At 41.4% G+C, this 16,066-nt stretch overlaps 2 protein-coding genes across 6 annotated transcripts in view; one reads left to right on the top strand and one right to left on the bottom strand.

The window, feature by feature from the left end:
- Nucleotides 1-16,066, bottom strand: part of LOC121279952 (L-fucose kinase) — a 392,301-nt gene that overhangs the window by 363,163 nt on the left and 13,072 nt on the right. For 3 of the 4 annotated variants that reach the window (XM_041191550.1, XM_041191552.1, XM_041191554.1), the window contains exon 1: nt 3,068-3,146. The exons of the other annotated variant lie outside the window; for it this stretch is intronic. The gene's annotated coding sequence lies outside the window, so the exon portion shown is untranslated. Of the gene's footprint in view, nt 1-3,067; nt 3,147-16,066 lie in introns of those variants that run through there. 4 annotated transcript variants of the gene reach the window in all.
- The window catches only part of st3gal2 (ST3 beta-galactoside alpha-2,3-sialyltransferase 2), a 461,264-nt gene continuing 449,171 nt past the window's right edge, over nt 3,974-16,066 (top strand). For both annotated transcript variants that reach the window (XM_041191558.1, XM_041191556.1), the window contains exon 1: nt 3,974-4,236. The gene's annotated coding sequence lies outside the window, so the exon portion shown is untranslated. The remainder of the gene's footprint in view (nt 4,237-16,066) is intronic.

Genomic DNA, 16,066 nt, shown 5'->3' with positions numbered 1-16,066 from the left:
AAGTCCTATCTTCACACTGACGATATCCTCCAAGACTTTGTAAGACACTATCACTGTCCTAGGAGGGTTAGATTTCAAACACATCTATCAACTCAAAAGCGGACATCCACAGGGCGCTATGGGCCATCAGTATGATTCTACTCAATCACAATGTGTAACTTCACGGCCCAGCATATCTCCTACTCTACCATTACCATCAAGCCAGGGAATCTACCCTGGTTCAATGAAGAGTGCAGGAGGGCATGCCAGGAGCAGCCCTATAAGTGTACCTAAAAATGAGATGTCAACCTGGTGAAGCTACAACACAGGACTACTTACATGCCAAACAGCAAAAGCAGCATGTGATAGACAGAGCTAAGCATTTCCACAACCAATGGATTAGATCTGAGCTCTGCAGTCCTGCCACATCCAATTGTGAATGGTGGTGAAAAATTAAGCACGTCACTGGAAGAGGATGGTCCACAAATATGCCCATCCTTAATGATGGGGGAGCCCAGCATATCAGTGCAAAACATTAGGCTGAAGCATTTGCAACAATCTTCAGCCAGAAGTGCCGAGTGGATAATCCATCTCGGCCTTCTCTGGAGGTCCCCAGCATCACAGAGGCCAGTCTTCAGCCAATTCAATTCACTCCACATGATATCTGAAGGACCTGGGATACTACAAAGGCTATGGGCCCTGACAATATTACTGAATATAGTGCTGAAGACTTGTGCTCCAGAGCTTGCCACGCCCCTAGCCAAGTTGTTCCAGTACAGCTACAACGCTGGCATCTACAGAGCAATGTGGAAAATTGCCCAGGTACGTCCTGTACACAAAAAGCAGGACAAATCCAACCCGGCCAATTACAGCCCCATCAGTCTACTCCCAGTCATCAGTAAAGTAATGGAAGAGATCATCAACAGTGCTATCAAGCAGCACTTGCTTAGCAATAACCTGCTCACAGACACTCAGTTTGGGTTCCGCCAGAATCACTCAGCTCCTGACCTTATTACAGCCTTGATTCAAACATGGACAAAAGAGCTGAACTTCAGAAGTGAGGTGAGAGTGACTGCCCTTGACATCAAGGCAGCTTTTGACAGGGTGTGGCATCAAGTAGCCCTAGTGAAACTGCAGTCAATGGGAATAGGGGGAAAACTCTCCACTGGTTGGAATCATACCTAGCACAAAGGAAGATATTGTGGTCGTGGGAGGTCAATCATCTCAGTTCCAGCTCATCACTGCAGGTGTTCCTCAGAGTTAGTGTCCTCGGCCCAACCACCTTCAGCTGCTCCATCAAAACGTCAAAGCGGGGATGTTCTCTGATGATTGCACAATGTTGAGCACCATTCGTGACTCCTCAGATACTGAAGTAGTCCGTGCCCATATGCAGCAAGACCTGGACAATATTTAGGCTTGGGCTGATAAGCAGCAAGTAACATTTGTGCCACACAAGTGCCAGGCAATAACCATCTCCAACAAGACAGAATCTAACTATCTCCCCTTGACATTCAATGGCATTACCATAGCTGAATCTTCCACTATCAACATCCTGAGGCTTACCATTGATCAAAAACTGAACTGGATTAGCCATATAAATAACGTGGCTACAAGAGCAGTTCAGAGGCTAGGAATACTACGATGAGTAACCCACCTCCTGACTCCCCAAAGCTTGTCCACCATCTACAAGGCACAACTCATGAGCGTGATGGAATACTCTCCACTTGCCTGGATGAGTGCAGTTCCAACAGCACTGAAGAAGCTTAACACTGTCCAGGACAATGCAGCCTGTTTGATTGGCACCCCATCCACAAATGTTCATTCTCCCCATCACCGATGTACAGTGGGAGCAGTATGTACCATCTACAAAATGCACTGCAGGAACTCAACAAGGCTCCTTAGAAAGCACCTTCCAAACCTATGACTGCTACCATCTAGAAGGACGAGGACAGCAGACACATAGGAATACCACCAGCTGCAAGTTCCCCTTCAAGCCACACAACATCTTGACTTGGAAATATATCGGCACTCCTTCACTATTTCTGGGTCAAAATCCTGGAACTCCGTCCCTAACAGCATTGTGGGTATACACAAATCACGTGGACTGCAATTGTTCAAGAAAGCAGCTCACCACCACCTTCTCAAGGACAATTAGGGATGCACAATAAATTTGGCCTAGCCAGTGATGCCCACATCGCATGAATGAACAAAAAAAATTGTAATGCCTCCACAACACTGTTGCTTCTGTTTCCCATGAAAATTAGCCACTTTGTGGAAAGCACCCACTAAATTGAGATGCAACTTAAGTCAATGACTTGAGGAAGAAACCAAACAGCCAATAAGGCATTGAAGAGGAGTCACATGTATTCGAAATGTTACTCCATTTCTCTCTCCACAGATGCTGCCAGACCTGATTTTTCAGCATTTTCTGTTTTTATTTCAGATTTCCAGCATCTGCAGAGTTTTACTTTTATTTTAGCCAATAAGACATATTTATGAAAATATTGCATTAAAGATAACAAAATTTTTTTACCAGATTCAAGATTTAAAAAAAAGCTAAACTGTGTTGAAATAAATCATTGGCACATAATGGCACCAGAACAAACATTATTCAGGATTCTTCTGGCTCCCCAAAACAAGGTTTGACAGACAATTATCAACATGAAGGCACTGCCCCTTTGAAGGAACCAATTTAAGTTTAATTTGCAGGTCACAAACACTTGCAAACCTCCCATTTAAACAATACACAACTTGAAGGTACTTGATTTTTGGCTCCTGTCTTACACAGACACATCAATCAATAAGGTATCCACATCTTCCTAATTTGCTTCCTTGTACCTTGGGAGGATGTGCATTTTATTGATCCCAAACGCTTAGTGCTTTACACAGTCAGCTCTGACTGCTGCTACGCGCAGTATGAGTAGACTTTCTGCCTCCAAGCTACATACAGCTGTTAAGGACAATTTAACTATACATAGCCTGTAATAAAGTGCTTTTAGGTAATTTCATAGGATCATAGAATGGTTTAAAGCAACAGAAAAAGCTTTTTCCCCCATTCCACTGCAAATTACAATCGTTCTGACCTTACCTGTCCATCACTCTATAATGTGAATGCACAATTAACCAGACATACATCAGTTTTTCCCAACACAACATTGACCTTTCACCCTTCCCCGGAAACCTCCGTCATCACGACGGAGTTTACGCTCTGGGCCGCCCTCTTTCCAGAGGTTGGAGTCAGCTGAGGGAGCAAACTGCGCATGTGCAACATGTGTTTCACGGCGACCAAACGCAGGCGGGAGGCGAGTACTGCGCAGCGGCTGCGTTCGCGAGCGATTTTCCAGCGTCTGGCGCCTTTAACGGATTTTCAGCCGTTGAGCAGCTCGAGCCTCCCTGGGCTTCCAGAGGAACTGCAGCCGCTTCAAATCGCCACCCCCACAAATGACAAGACCGCAGACCGCTTCCTTCTTTTCCGAAATGAATTTTGCCCTCCTTCAAACAATAAATGAAACTTGTCCTCCTCTCCCTTCCAGCCGTCTACATATAAAGGAGAATAGCTTTAGTGTGTCTTAAACCTAACGCAGTTCTTTCTTAAGAGACCGCTAAGGGTCTCCCTTGCACGTTATCTGAAGTAAAATGTGTTTGTTATCTGTCTTGCTTCGTAGCAAAACTACAGAATAATGAGAGGTTATTACATTTTCCTCCCAAAAAAAAGACAAACCCCACAGAAAGGAGTCAAAAAAAACTGCTCGATACATAGTGGAAAACGTCACCACCACTGCGCGTGCGCTGACTTCGCTAGGTCCGACGGGAGTTGTAGTTCCTTGGAAACGGTGAATCCAATGAAAGGGAATGGAAGAGTCGGGGGTAAGAACTACAACTCCCAGGAGGCCTTGCGGCTCATTCAAACTGCTGTGTGGATGTGTGTGCTGTGTGCCCCCCTTTGCACTGGTGATGATGACAGGGGTTGTGGTTCAGGGGGTAGTAGAGACAAACCATTACGGGGGAGAGAGAGATTCAGCTTCATCAGACTGTCAGGAGCTAGCTGCAGGATAATCAGCGAGAGAAAAAGAGTGAACGAAGGAAGCCCCTTCTCACCATGGAGTCTTATCACCATCATCACCACAGCTAACAGCAGTGATTAGAAAGAGAGTCAGGCTGCAGAAATCGCAGAGACCAGCTGCGAACAACACCATCATCCTCCAACTCAGTGACACATTGCACATTTGGCTTTGTTAACTGAAGCACTCCAGAAGGGTAAGTGCTTATGTACGGGGCTCAGTCATAAAAACTGTAGAGTTTCTTTCCAGTACCGGGCAACATCAAGACGTTGCTGCGTTCGGCTTTTTCATTAAATAAGCATTTTATTTATAGTTTCTTCCTCTGACACAAGCGATGTGATTTGCAAATGTAATCTGGACTTCATTTATTACATGTTTATATATATCTGCCTATCATACCGTAAATGTTCAACTTTAGCGCTTTATATGCTGTTGGATGAGATTTTCTCCTCCATAAGGTTTGTTATTGTAGAAAGCACAATAATAAAATGATACTAATTAAAATGAACTCCGAGCAGCAACTTTCTCCCACTCCCCATCAGCTGCAAATTAAGGCAAGCCAAATGCCTGGTCGGTTAATCTTTAGTTACAGCTGCCTTCAGACTTTCCATCTAACGCCAAGCGCGTACAAAAGAAAATATGTACCATCTTTTTGCATTAATATGATCGTTTTAACGACTTCTGTAACATCGGGTCCTGCTCTGCAACGGCGATAAAAATACAACTGGAGGTACCGCATTTACAGCCTTCAAATGATGGAATCTCAAGTTTACCGTTGCAGCATATACACGTTCAGCAGTTTATAAACGTTTTTGTATATTGAGAGTATTGGATTTGTTTTCTAAAGAGTTCATAAAATGAGCGAAATCTAATTTGGGCATTTTATTTAATAATTTTGTTTATTAAGAAAATTAACGAGTGCCTCCTAGTAAAAGGAAAATTGATAACCAATTATTGGAGTATAAGGCTATGTGGTAAACTGTAACAGCAATTTTAGAATTACTGTATCGACTTTTTCTGTCCCACAGAACGGTTTTCTAAAGGAAGCTTCTGTGCAAATAACCCAGAATCTTATGATCGTGTTTAGTTTCTCAACTTTTCAAACGCATTTCATATAAGGTTGGGGAACCAATCATATAGGAGTGTCTTTACAATTGCATATTTGGATTCTGCAGTATCCTACATTATACATTAGCGATTTGGTTTCTGCCAAACTGCTCAAATTCACAGATATCAAAAAAAACTAGGAGAGGTAGTTGAACCTGAAAAGGCACGTTGGGGACTAGAAAATGATCTAGACACTACATGCAAGTGGACAGATCAAAAGAGATTACATTTAATATACTGAAGTGATACACTTAGGAAACAAAATAGGGTGAAATAAATATCCATTAATGGTGTTGAACTATTTAAGGGTGAAGTTGAAAGCATCCAAAGGATTTGGAAGGTTCAACTTTTGACATGTTCAATCATTCCAGTGCAACCATCAGCAAAGCATATAAAATGTTGAACTGTGTAGTCAGAACAATGGAGAACATGTTGCAAGAAGTCATGTTGAAACTATGGAGTACTCCATCCAAGTCGAACTGTGATTTACTTGTACTTTCAATTAAGTATACAGTATTCGCTGCTTATGGTATGGTCTGCTCTACACTGGGGAGACAAAATGCAGACTGGGTGACCACAACGTGAAACGCCTCCATTCAATCCGCAGGTGACACTGAGCTTTCAGTTGGTTGTCATTTTAATAATCCATCCTACTCCTCCTCTGGTCTTCCTTTCCTCCAACCCTTCTACTGTTCCAACAAAGCTCGACATAAGCTTGAGAAACAGCAGCTCATTTTTTGATTGGCCACTTTATAGCCTCTTGGACTCAATATTGAGTTCAACAATTTCAGGTCACAATTATTCTCCCCACCCGCCATTTTTACAGACTGCAGTTGTTGGTAATGCCTTGCCTATCTACACTTCTTGAAGACTTACTTTTTGTCTCTTTATTTGACCTATTACCATTTCCTGTTATCTTACACCAGTATCTCATCTGTCATTTAATCTCTCCTGCCTTACACTCTGTGATAGACCTTTGCTTTTTTCCCCCAAGCTCCCCTCTGCGACCGTCCCACCCCCCGCCTCTAAACTGGCTTAAAACCAGTTACATCTCTACTTTTTCCAGTTATAATGAAAGCTCACCGAACTGAAATGTTACTTCTGTTTCTCTCCCCACTTATTCTGCCTGACCTGCTGAGTATTTCCAGCATTTTGTTTTTATTTCAGATTTCTAGTACCTGTAGCATTTTGCTTTTATGTCAAAAATTAAAGCTCTTTTCTCAGACCTTCATCGTTTCTGGTTACCAACTCCCAAGAGTATTGTTAATGTCCATTTCTGTTCATGAAGTTCCAAGAGAATTAGTAATGTCACGTGGAAAGAAGAAGATTGACCCTGAGCATCAGAGGACTGAATTTTGAAGAAAGGGCTAGGAACTCAGATTTTAAGTTTGGAAAAGCCAACCAGGAGATTATCTTATGAAGTGTATAATATAATAAATGGTGTAGAAAAGGTAGATCTGGAATCATGCTTCAAAATCACTGTGATAAGGCAAGGAAGACACTGATTCAAGGTAGTAAAAGGAAAATGTTGGGAAATTCTTCTCAGAGGAACCAGCACTTAAAATGGTTTTCCAGCTGGAGTATTGGGGTAAAATCATTGAATTGCTTAAGGAGCAGTTGAATGTTGTGATTATGGAACTCTTTCTGGATGGATAACATAAGATGGGTAGAAAGGTTTCTGTTAGAAATCTGAAACTCTGTGACCCAGAAAGCTGTTGAAGCTGGGTTAATTGAAAATGTCAAAACTGAGGATATTAATGGTTACAGAATCAAGATGGAGTTAAAATATAGATCAGTCACAATCTAATTGAATGGTAGAAAAGGCTCGAAGAGTTGAATGGCCAAATCCTGTTCATGTCTTCCGAATTATTCAACAAAGTGAATTTTTATATATTCAGAACTTTAAATCTGAGGAGGTTACTGTTCAAATTAAGTTTAACAAATAATTTCTTTACAATCACCCAATCAATTGATTATACTTATTGAACAGAACGGAAACAAAGGAAGAGATTTGTGATCAAAGCAAAATACTGCGGATGCTGGAAATCTAAAACAAAAGCAAAAATTGATAGAAAAGCTCAGCAGGTCTGACAGCATCTGTGGAGAGGAAGACAGAGTTAACGTTTTGAATCCGTATGATTCTTCATCAGAACTAGAAGAATAGAAATGTGGTGAAATATAAGCTGTTTAAGGGGGGTGGGACAGGTGGAGCTGGATAGAGGGCCAGTGATAGGTGGAGAGATTGTCAAAGATGTCATAAACAAAAGGACAAAGGGGTGTTGACGGTGGTGATATTAGCTAAAGGATGTGCTAATGTTGACATTAAGGGTAGAAAGCAGGATGAGAAAATGACAGATGGCCTTAGTGGGGGTGGGGTGGAGGGAAGGGATCGAAATAGGCTAAAAGGTGGAGATGAAACAATGGATGGAAATAAATTTTTAAAATAATAATAGAAATAGGTGGGAAAAGAAAAAAAAATAAACATATATAAAAAAAATTTGTGAAATGATTGAGGGAATTAATGAATTCTGACTAGGTATCAGGAGACAGGAAACAAGTTTTGGTGGTACCCATGTTCAAAAGGGTGACAAAATAGATGCAAGCTAATAAATTTCTCTAACTTTAATCTTGTTTAAAATAATGCAATCAATTATCCAGATTATAGTTGAGCATTATGTGTACAATGATTACCTAATAATCAGATGTCGACCTGGATTCAGAGGTGGAAGATCCTGTCTGACCAACGTCTGACTTTTGTGGGAAGATAATATGTACTCAAAGCTGTGGCAATTCAGGGCATGTATTTGGAATGGGCAAGAAATTGACTGAAAGTAACATTTTTCTCTGAAGTGGGGTGGCAGTGCCTAGTGGTGGTTCCAGAGATTGATATTAAGAGTCGTGCTGTTTCTATATTACTTAAACGAATTGGATTCATAAACCTATTGCAAATTGCTCAAATTTTCATATCAGGACAGGGATTTCATTCTGAAGCATTGGCTTAAAAATTAAAAAGTCAGTTGAAGAAAATATGTAAGTGGGGAGAGCAATGTCAGATGAAGGAGAATTGTAAAGTACTGTGTGCATACCAACAAAGACTTGGAAAGGGCAAATTTAGGAGTGATGTTTGGAAGATATTCAAACTGTGATTAATGTATGAGAAGGACTTGTTAGCAGAGTACTGAAGGTGAAAACCCTGGAATCATTTATGTAAAACCCTGATGCTGTAACGGAAGAATGTACAGGGCCTTTGGCTGGATGAACAAAGGTGGGCTAATTGGCATTCTTCATTTGTATTTCTCTCCCTTCGTTCCTGGGACCCATATTTATTTTGTTCATGTGCTTCTGAATTTAAAGAAAAATCCCTTGATTCATACGAGTTACAACAGATTGAATGTTCCTTTCATATCCCTTCCCTCCACCCCACCCCCACTAAGGCCATGTCATTTTCTCATCCTGCTTTCTACCCTTAATGTCAACATTAGCACATCCTTTAGCTAATATCACCACCGTCAACACCCCTTTGTCCTTTTGTTTATGACATCTTTGACAATCTCTCCTTTGCCTCCACCTATCACTGGCCCTCTATCCAGCTCCACCTGTCCCACCCCCCTTAAACAGCTTATATTTCACCACATTTCTATCCCTCTAGTTCTGAAGAAGAATCATACGGATTCAAAACGTTAACTCTGTCTTCCTCTCCACAGATGCTGTCAGACCTGCTGAGCTTTTCTATCAATTTTTGTTTTTGTTTTAGATTTCAGTCACCTAAAACCTGGAAATATCTATGTTGTCATTTTTTGAATCTTACCATATTTTAGTTTTAAGATTAAGTGATGGGAATTTAAGGCACCTATATTTTGTGATAAATGATCTGTTACTCAGATTGAAATATTCAAGTGAGGCCAGATTACATTGTTAGTACTTTGAAGATTAACATTTTCCTTCAGCTTGTCATAATTTCTGGGAGGAATAAAATGTATTAACATGGCTACTTTGCCCTGGTCCAGCTGATCCACTGGAATGCTGAGACACTCTACTTGGCCACACAAACCTAAATAACACTTGTCTCCAAATACAAGGGCTTGAGGAGGTTGTGTATTATGTTACAGCAAATAGTAAATTAGTTTGCATATAAAATATTTGAATACTTTCAACACAGGTGCCAACTCTTTGTATCAAGTATAATTTCAAATTTGTGTTGTTCGATGGGATGCTTTAGAAAACCTAACTGCATGTAACCTTTGTCCAAAATTTAGCTCAAAAGCTATTTTACTAAACCTCCTAAAATATTCACTTCAATGCTGACCTAGTCAGTTGTCTCACTAATGGTTTCCTCTTATTTCTCAGCAACATGATAGAAGAAGTTATCAATATCCCATCTGGCATTGCCAACTCACCAATGACTAGCTCATTATTCAGTTCAACTAGTTTCATTTTTTTTCCAAACAGACATTTCTGCCGAGTGCTAACTTGAATAACCCTTTGGTCTTCTGACTTGGATAACCTATTAGCATATAAGCAAACAAAAAAAAACTTCAAAAATTTACAAACTCTTAGTTTTTTTTCACAATTCACTCAATTGATTTTTAGCTACTTACAATGGCATCAAATTAAATCATATCTTAAAAGATAATCCCAGTTTAATAACACCCAGATGAATATTTAACATTCAAATCACAGACACAAGACCTCAATAAATGTAAAAACACTGGGATTATTAAACCAAGAAGCCTAACATGGAATATTAACCAAGAACACCAATGATTCCATACTCCACACCATAAATCCTTGTCTTAGAACCATCTTGAAAAGCATTAACAATATCTGAAAAATACAAGGTGCCAGAATTTGGCTTCATTGAACTGAATGGCATCACCTGGTTCAAATTATTGCTGACATTTACACTACCAATTTATGATTAATCCATATAAACTGGCCATTTGGCCCCACCAGTCTATTTTGGTATTTATGCTGCACAGGAAGCAGTCATTTTAATTCGATGTGCCTGTCCTGTTTGCCCATATCTTCATCTCCTTTCCTTCAACCAGCTGTCTCACTTATTCTTAAATGTTGATAGGATCACTGTTTCAATCACCAAACCTGGCAGCGCACTCCACGGCCTCATATTTGTCAGTGTAAAGATAGCTTACTAGCCCTTGCATGTAATTTTTTGTTTTCTTGCCAAAATCATCAAAGTGGAAGTCAAACTATGAAGTCATGAAATAACATTTCTTTTATTAATACTCATCATAAGGTTGCAAAGACTGTTCAAGTATAACACAGTAACTTAAGTTCAAAATTGACACAGTAAACAAGATTAGTTTAGATTGCCCTGTGTAAAGCTGACAAGTTACAGATTTGAATAGCCAGTCCACTGGATATATTAAAAATCTATAGTAGGATTAGTGTTCTCTTTGTGCACATCTGAGATATCATGCTGGTGAATCTCCATCTGTCATAATAATGTAAGGAACATATCTTTTTATTTTCTATTGGACTGTGGATTAAAATTACATTGGCTGCAGTTTGAAAGACATGTCCACTGTAACAGGATGATATATATTTCAATGTTGTAGTCCTGGAAAAAAGAGTGTGCCATGAAAGACAGGATGGTGCCGGAAGAGAGTCCTGGACCAAGGGAGCTGCCTGGCAACAACATTTTAATTAGCTCCTGAGCAGGTTTTTTTAAGAGCAGTGCAGCAGAATAGCTCCTAGCCTGAAAGGAACAAGACCTAAAACCTCTTTCTCCTGTGTGTGGAAGATTCCAGTAATTCCACAATAATAGCTAGCTGGTTTTCTCTCATATATCCATAACCTGCTCTCTCTCTGAAAACCCCTATCAAGAGGCAAAGGGGAAAATCACTGTTAGAGAAATTGAAAGGCAAGTGCTCAACCAGTGAACTAAATACTGAAAGTGCTAAAAGACCACCCCATGTCATCAGCAAGAACTGAAAGGAATTTGGAAGACATCGATCAAAATCAACCCATCGAATCATGTATTCCAGAATTGGTGCTATTGAACTGTTTTCATCCCATCCTTAAAATCCACTTTTTTGTGTCTTATGTGTCTATATATAGGGATTTAAGAAGGGGTAGAGTTTAGGTTATAGAGTTAGAAATTAGCAGTTCATACTTATTTCTTTCGCCACTGGTTAATGACAGTTTGTTCAATAAGCAGTTTTTTACTTAAGTTTACAAACCTGGTGCTTGTATTCTGTTAACCTAAATTAAACAGTTAGAATTGGGGCAATGTGGTGGTTTGGCCAAACTTTTTCACATTTGTTGTGGCTCGTGGAACAGTGGGGTTTGATATTAGCGTGCATTATCCTTAGTGAGTTATGACAATAGTTTGGACTTCTGCTTTCTGTTTTTCATGATTGCATTAAATTTTTTTTCCTAATAGCGAAAATGCTGAAATAAACCTATGGTTCGTGGAGATCTCAACCCGCTCTGAACTTGTGTAAGCTTTTTCTCACTTACTCAAAATCTGTGCTTAATGGTGCCTGACTCTTAAGTCAAGATGATCTTTTTATACCTGGAAAAACTCAGCAGGTCTGGCAGCACCTGCGGAGAGGAGCACAGTTAATGTTTTGAGTCCGAATGACCCTTCAACAGAACTAAGTAAAAATAGAAGCGGGTGAAATATAAGCTGGTTCAAGTGGGACAAGTAGAGCTGGATAGAGGGCCAGTAATAGGTGGAGATAACCAAAAGATATCACAGACAAAAGGACAAAGAGCTGTTGAAGCTCATGATATTGGCTAAGGAATGTGCTAATTAAGGTTGAAAGCAGGACAAGCAAGTTACAGATAGCCCTGGTGGGGGTGGGGTGGAGTGAAGCAATCAAAAAAGGCTAAAAGGTAGAGGTAAAACAATGGATGGAAATACATTTAAAAATAATGGAAGGTGGGAAAAGAAAAATCTATATAAATTATTGGAAAGGGGAGGGGGGAAATTGGAAAGGGGGTGGGGATGGAGGAGAGAGTTCATGATCTAAAATTGTTGAACTCAATATTCAGTGTGGAAGGCTGTAAAGTGCCTAGTCGGAAGATGAGGCGCTGTTCCTCCAGTTTGCATTGAACTTCACTGGAACAATGAAGCAAGCCAAGGACGGACATGTGGGCATGAGAGCAGGGTGGAGTGTTGAAATAGCAAACGACAGGGAGGTCTGGGTAATGCTTGCAGACAGACTGAAGGTGTTCTGCAAAGCGGTCACCCAGTCTGCGTTTGGTCTCTCCAATGTAGAGGAAACCGCATTGGGAGCAACGAATGCAGTAGACTAAATTGAGGGAAGTGCAAGTGAAATGCTGCTTCACTTGAAAGGAGTGTTTGGGCCCTTGGACGGTGAGGAGAGGGGAGGTAAAGGGGCAGTTGTTACACCTTCTGCGGTTGCATGGGAAGGTGCCATGGGAGGCGGTTGAGGTGTAGGGGGTGATGGAGGAGTGGACCAGGGTGTCCCAGAGGGAACGATCCCTGCGGAATGCCGCCGGTGGGGTGAAGGGAAGATGTGTTTGGTGGTGGCATCATGCTGGAGTTGGCGGAAATGGCGGAGGATGATCCTTTGAATGCGGAGGCTGGTGGGGTGATAAGTGAGGACAAGGGGGACCCCATCATGTTTCTGGGAGGGAGAAGAAGGTGTGAGGGTGGATGCGCGGGAGATGGGCCGGACACGGTTGAGGGCCCTGTCAACCACTGTGGGTGGAAAACCTCGGTTAAGGAAGAAGAAGGAGGAGGACATGTCAGAGGAACTGTTTTTGAAAGTGGCATCATCAGAACAGATGCGAAGGAGGCGAAGGAACTGAGAGAATGGGATGGAGTCCTTACAGGAAGCGGGGTGTGCAGAGCTGTAGGCGAGGTAGCTGTGGGAGCCGGTAGGATATTGATGGACAGTCTATCACCATAAATTGAGACAGAGAGGTCAAGGAAGGGAAGGGAAATGTCAGAGATGGATCTTGTGAAAATGATGGAGGGGTGTGTATTTTTCTCCTTTCTAATTATCCTGTTTTTGCTACTTCACCAATGATAATCTATCCACATAAGATACTTCGCATTTTGTTCTACCAAAGCAAAATCCCCCCCAATCATACTGCAGCAAAAAAAAGACTGAGATACAGCCAAATATGAAAGGTCCTCACTGAGACAACGTCCCAAGAGACATTATAAGTCAGAATTTGGCACTGAGCTACATAAGGTGATGTTAGGGCAGATGACCAAAAGGCTTGGTAAAAAAGGTGAGATTTAAGGAATGTTTTAAGGAGGAATGAGAGACAGAGTGGTATGGGGTGCGAGGTAGAATTCCAGAGCTTAGGGGCCTTGGCAGCTGAAAGCACAGACACCAATGGTGAAGCGATTAAAATTGGGTCAAGTGGTCAGAGTTGGATGACTGCAGATATCTCAGAGCTGTGGGGCTGGAGAAGATTACAGAGAGAGGAAGGGGTGAGGCCAAGGCGGAATTTGAAAAATAGGATGAGAATTTTAAAATCTCGGAATTGCTTGACCAGCAGCTAATGTAGGTCAGTTAGCGCCAGGGTAATGGGTGAAATGGGAGTTGGTGCAAGGAAGGACAAGGCTAACAGAGTTTTGGATAATCATAAGTTTACTTAGGATAGAGTGTGGGATGCTGACCAGGCATGTATTGGAATTAGTCAAATTCAGAGGTAACAAAGGCACGCATGAAGGTTTTGGCAGCAGGTGAGCTGAGACAGGGTGAAGTGAGACAGTTTTATGGTGACTGAAATAGGCAGTCTTCGTGATATTGTGGATGTGTGGTTGGAAGCTCATCAAGGGTTTAAATATGACACCAAGGTTGCAAAGTGTCTGGCTCAGCCTCAGACGTTTACCAGAGATGGGGACAGAGTCAGTAGCTAGGAAATTAATTTTTTGGCAAGAACCAAAGACAATAGCTTCTGTCTTCCGAATATTTAATTGGAGAAATTTCTGCTCATCCAATACCTAATGTTGGATGAGCAGTCTGATAATTCCGTAAGAGTTGAGGATTCAAGAGAGGTGGTGGTGGGGTCAGAGTACATTTGAAAACTAACACTGTTTTTGGATGATATCGTCAAGGGTCAGCATGATGATGAGAAATAGGAGGGGTCAGGGCATCAGTGGAAACATTGCATGAATGGGAAAGGAAGCCATTGCATATGATACTCTGACTAAAATTAGATAGATAAGAATGGAACTGGGTAAGAGTAGTCTCACCCAGCTGGACAATCGAAAGACATTGGAGGAGGATGGTGTGGTCAACTGGATCAAAAGGCTGCAGACAAGTTGAGAAGAACAAGGAGGGATAGTTTAACTGTCAGTCACATAGGATATAATTTTCGACTTTGTTAAGGTACTGTGGCGGTGTGGAAAACTGATTGGAAGGATTCAAACATGGAGTTCCAGGAAAGTTGGACAGGGACTTGGGAAATCAAGTCTTTGGAAAGAAAAAGGAGATTGGAGATGGGGTGGCAGTTTTCAAGGACAGTGGGGTTAGGGGTTGGTATTTTTGAGGAGAGGAGTGATGATGGAAGATTTGAAGAAGAGAACCATTAATATCAGCTAACGGGACAGGAAGGGAAGTAGGATGGTTATCAGTTTAATGGGATTAAGGTCAAGGGAACAGGAGGTTGGTTTCATGGACGCAAGAGCTCAGGGAGGGCATTGGGGGAGACTGGAGAGAAACTAGAGAATTATTCAAATTCAGAGCTAGGGTGGGAGAACTTTAGAGGAACTTTGGCCAAATGGAACAGTGGGAAATAGCAGAGGCAGCTGATGGCATGCTCTCAGTCTTCATGCCAATGAAATATATGAACTCTTCAGCCTGATTGTTGGAGAGAGGGGTTTGAAGTAGAGAACAAAAGCAAGGGGTTATCTTTACATTCCAGGATGATCCTGAAATAGTGAGCAGTCTTAGAAGACGAGAACCTCAGTGCTTTATATAATCCAGCCATATCTAGCAATGAGCAACTAAACCAGTTGTCTGCCCTTTCCTTTCAAATCCCATTATATTCCCCAAAAGATAAATATTTCTAACCTAATAAATTGATTTAAAAAATAAATAATTCTAGTGGTAAAATCACAAACCTATTGATATTTTCCAGCTTTTTACAATTTCATCCAGTGTAAAAGCACAATGACTTAATTGCTCTCTCTCATGGAAAACAGCCTTTTGCCACTTGCACAAGTAATGAGCAAGTGTGCTCCTGCACACACTGCTCTTTTTGTTTTCCCGCTGGGGCGATGTGACAATTACCATAACAGGCAAGCAATGCTTCTAATAGATCTCACTTGGCACTGAAGTTTAAAGCTGCTTGTCAGCTTAACTAGGCAAATCACTGTCCTGTTAAGTTTTCTTTTTATTTGAAGATTTTTAGTTAATTTTCTTTCCCAAAAGAGCAGAGACATGGATAGTTGCAGTTATGTGTACTTGTCTTACTTTTTCAATGACTTGCACTCTGCTGCCACTACTGCCCTTCCAAAACAGCCTTGTTTTATCTCCACCTTTTAGCCTATTTTGATCCCATCCCCCCACCTCACCCCCATTAGGGCTATCTGTCACTTGCTCGTCCTGCTTTCTACCCTTAATGTCACCATTAGCACATTCTTTAGCTAATATTACCACCGTCAACACCCCTTTGTCCTTTTGCCTATGACATCTTTGGCAATCTCTCCTTTACCTCCACCTATCACTGGCCCTCTATCCAGCTCTACCAGTCCTGCCCCCCTCAGCCAGCTTATATTTCACCTCGTTTCTATTTTTCCTTAGTTCTGATGAAGAGTCATACGGACTCGAAACATTAACTGTGTTCCTCTCCGCAGATGCTGTCGGACCTGCTAAGTTTTTCCAGCTATTTTTTCTTGTCCAAGGATCTATCCTCTGCTGGCCAGTCTCAGCTCAGCAGAGCCTGCCTCAGGCCTTTGGAATGGAGTT

The sequence above is a fragment of the Carcharodon carcharias genome, chromosome 7, assembly GCF_017639515.1.
Source record: "Carcharodon carcharias isolate sCarCar2 chromosome 7, sCarCar2.pri, whole genome shotgun sequence".
NCBI classification, from domain to species: domain Eukaryota; kingdom Metazoa; phylum Chordata; class Chondrichthyes; order Lamniformes; family Lamnidae; genus Carcharodon; species Carcharodon carcharias.
The sequence above is the reverse complement of the archived record's forward strand: the minus strand, read 5'-3'. Positions and strand labels throughout refer to the sequence as shown.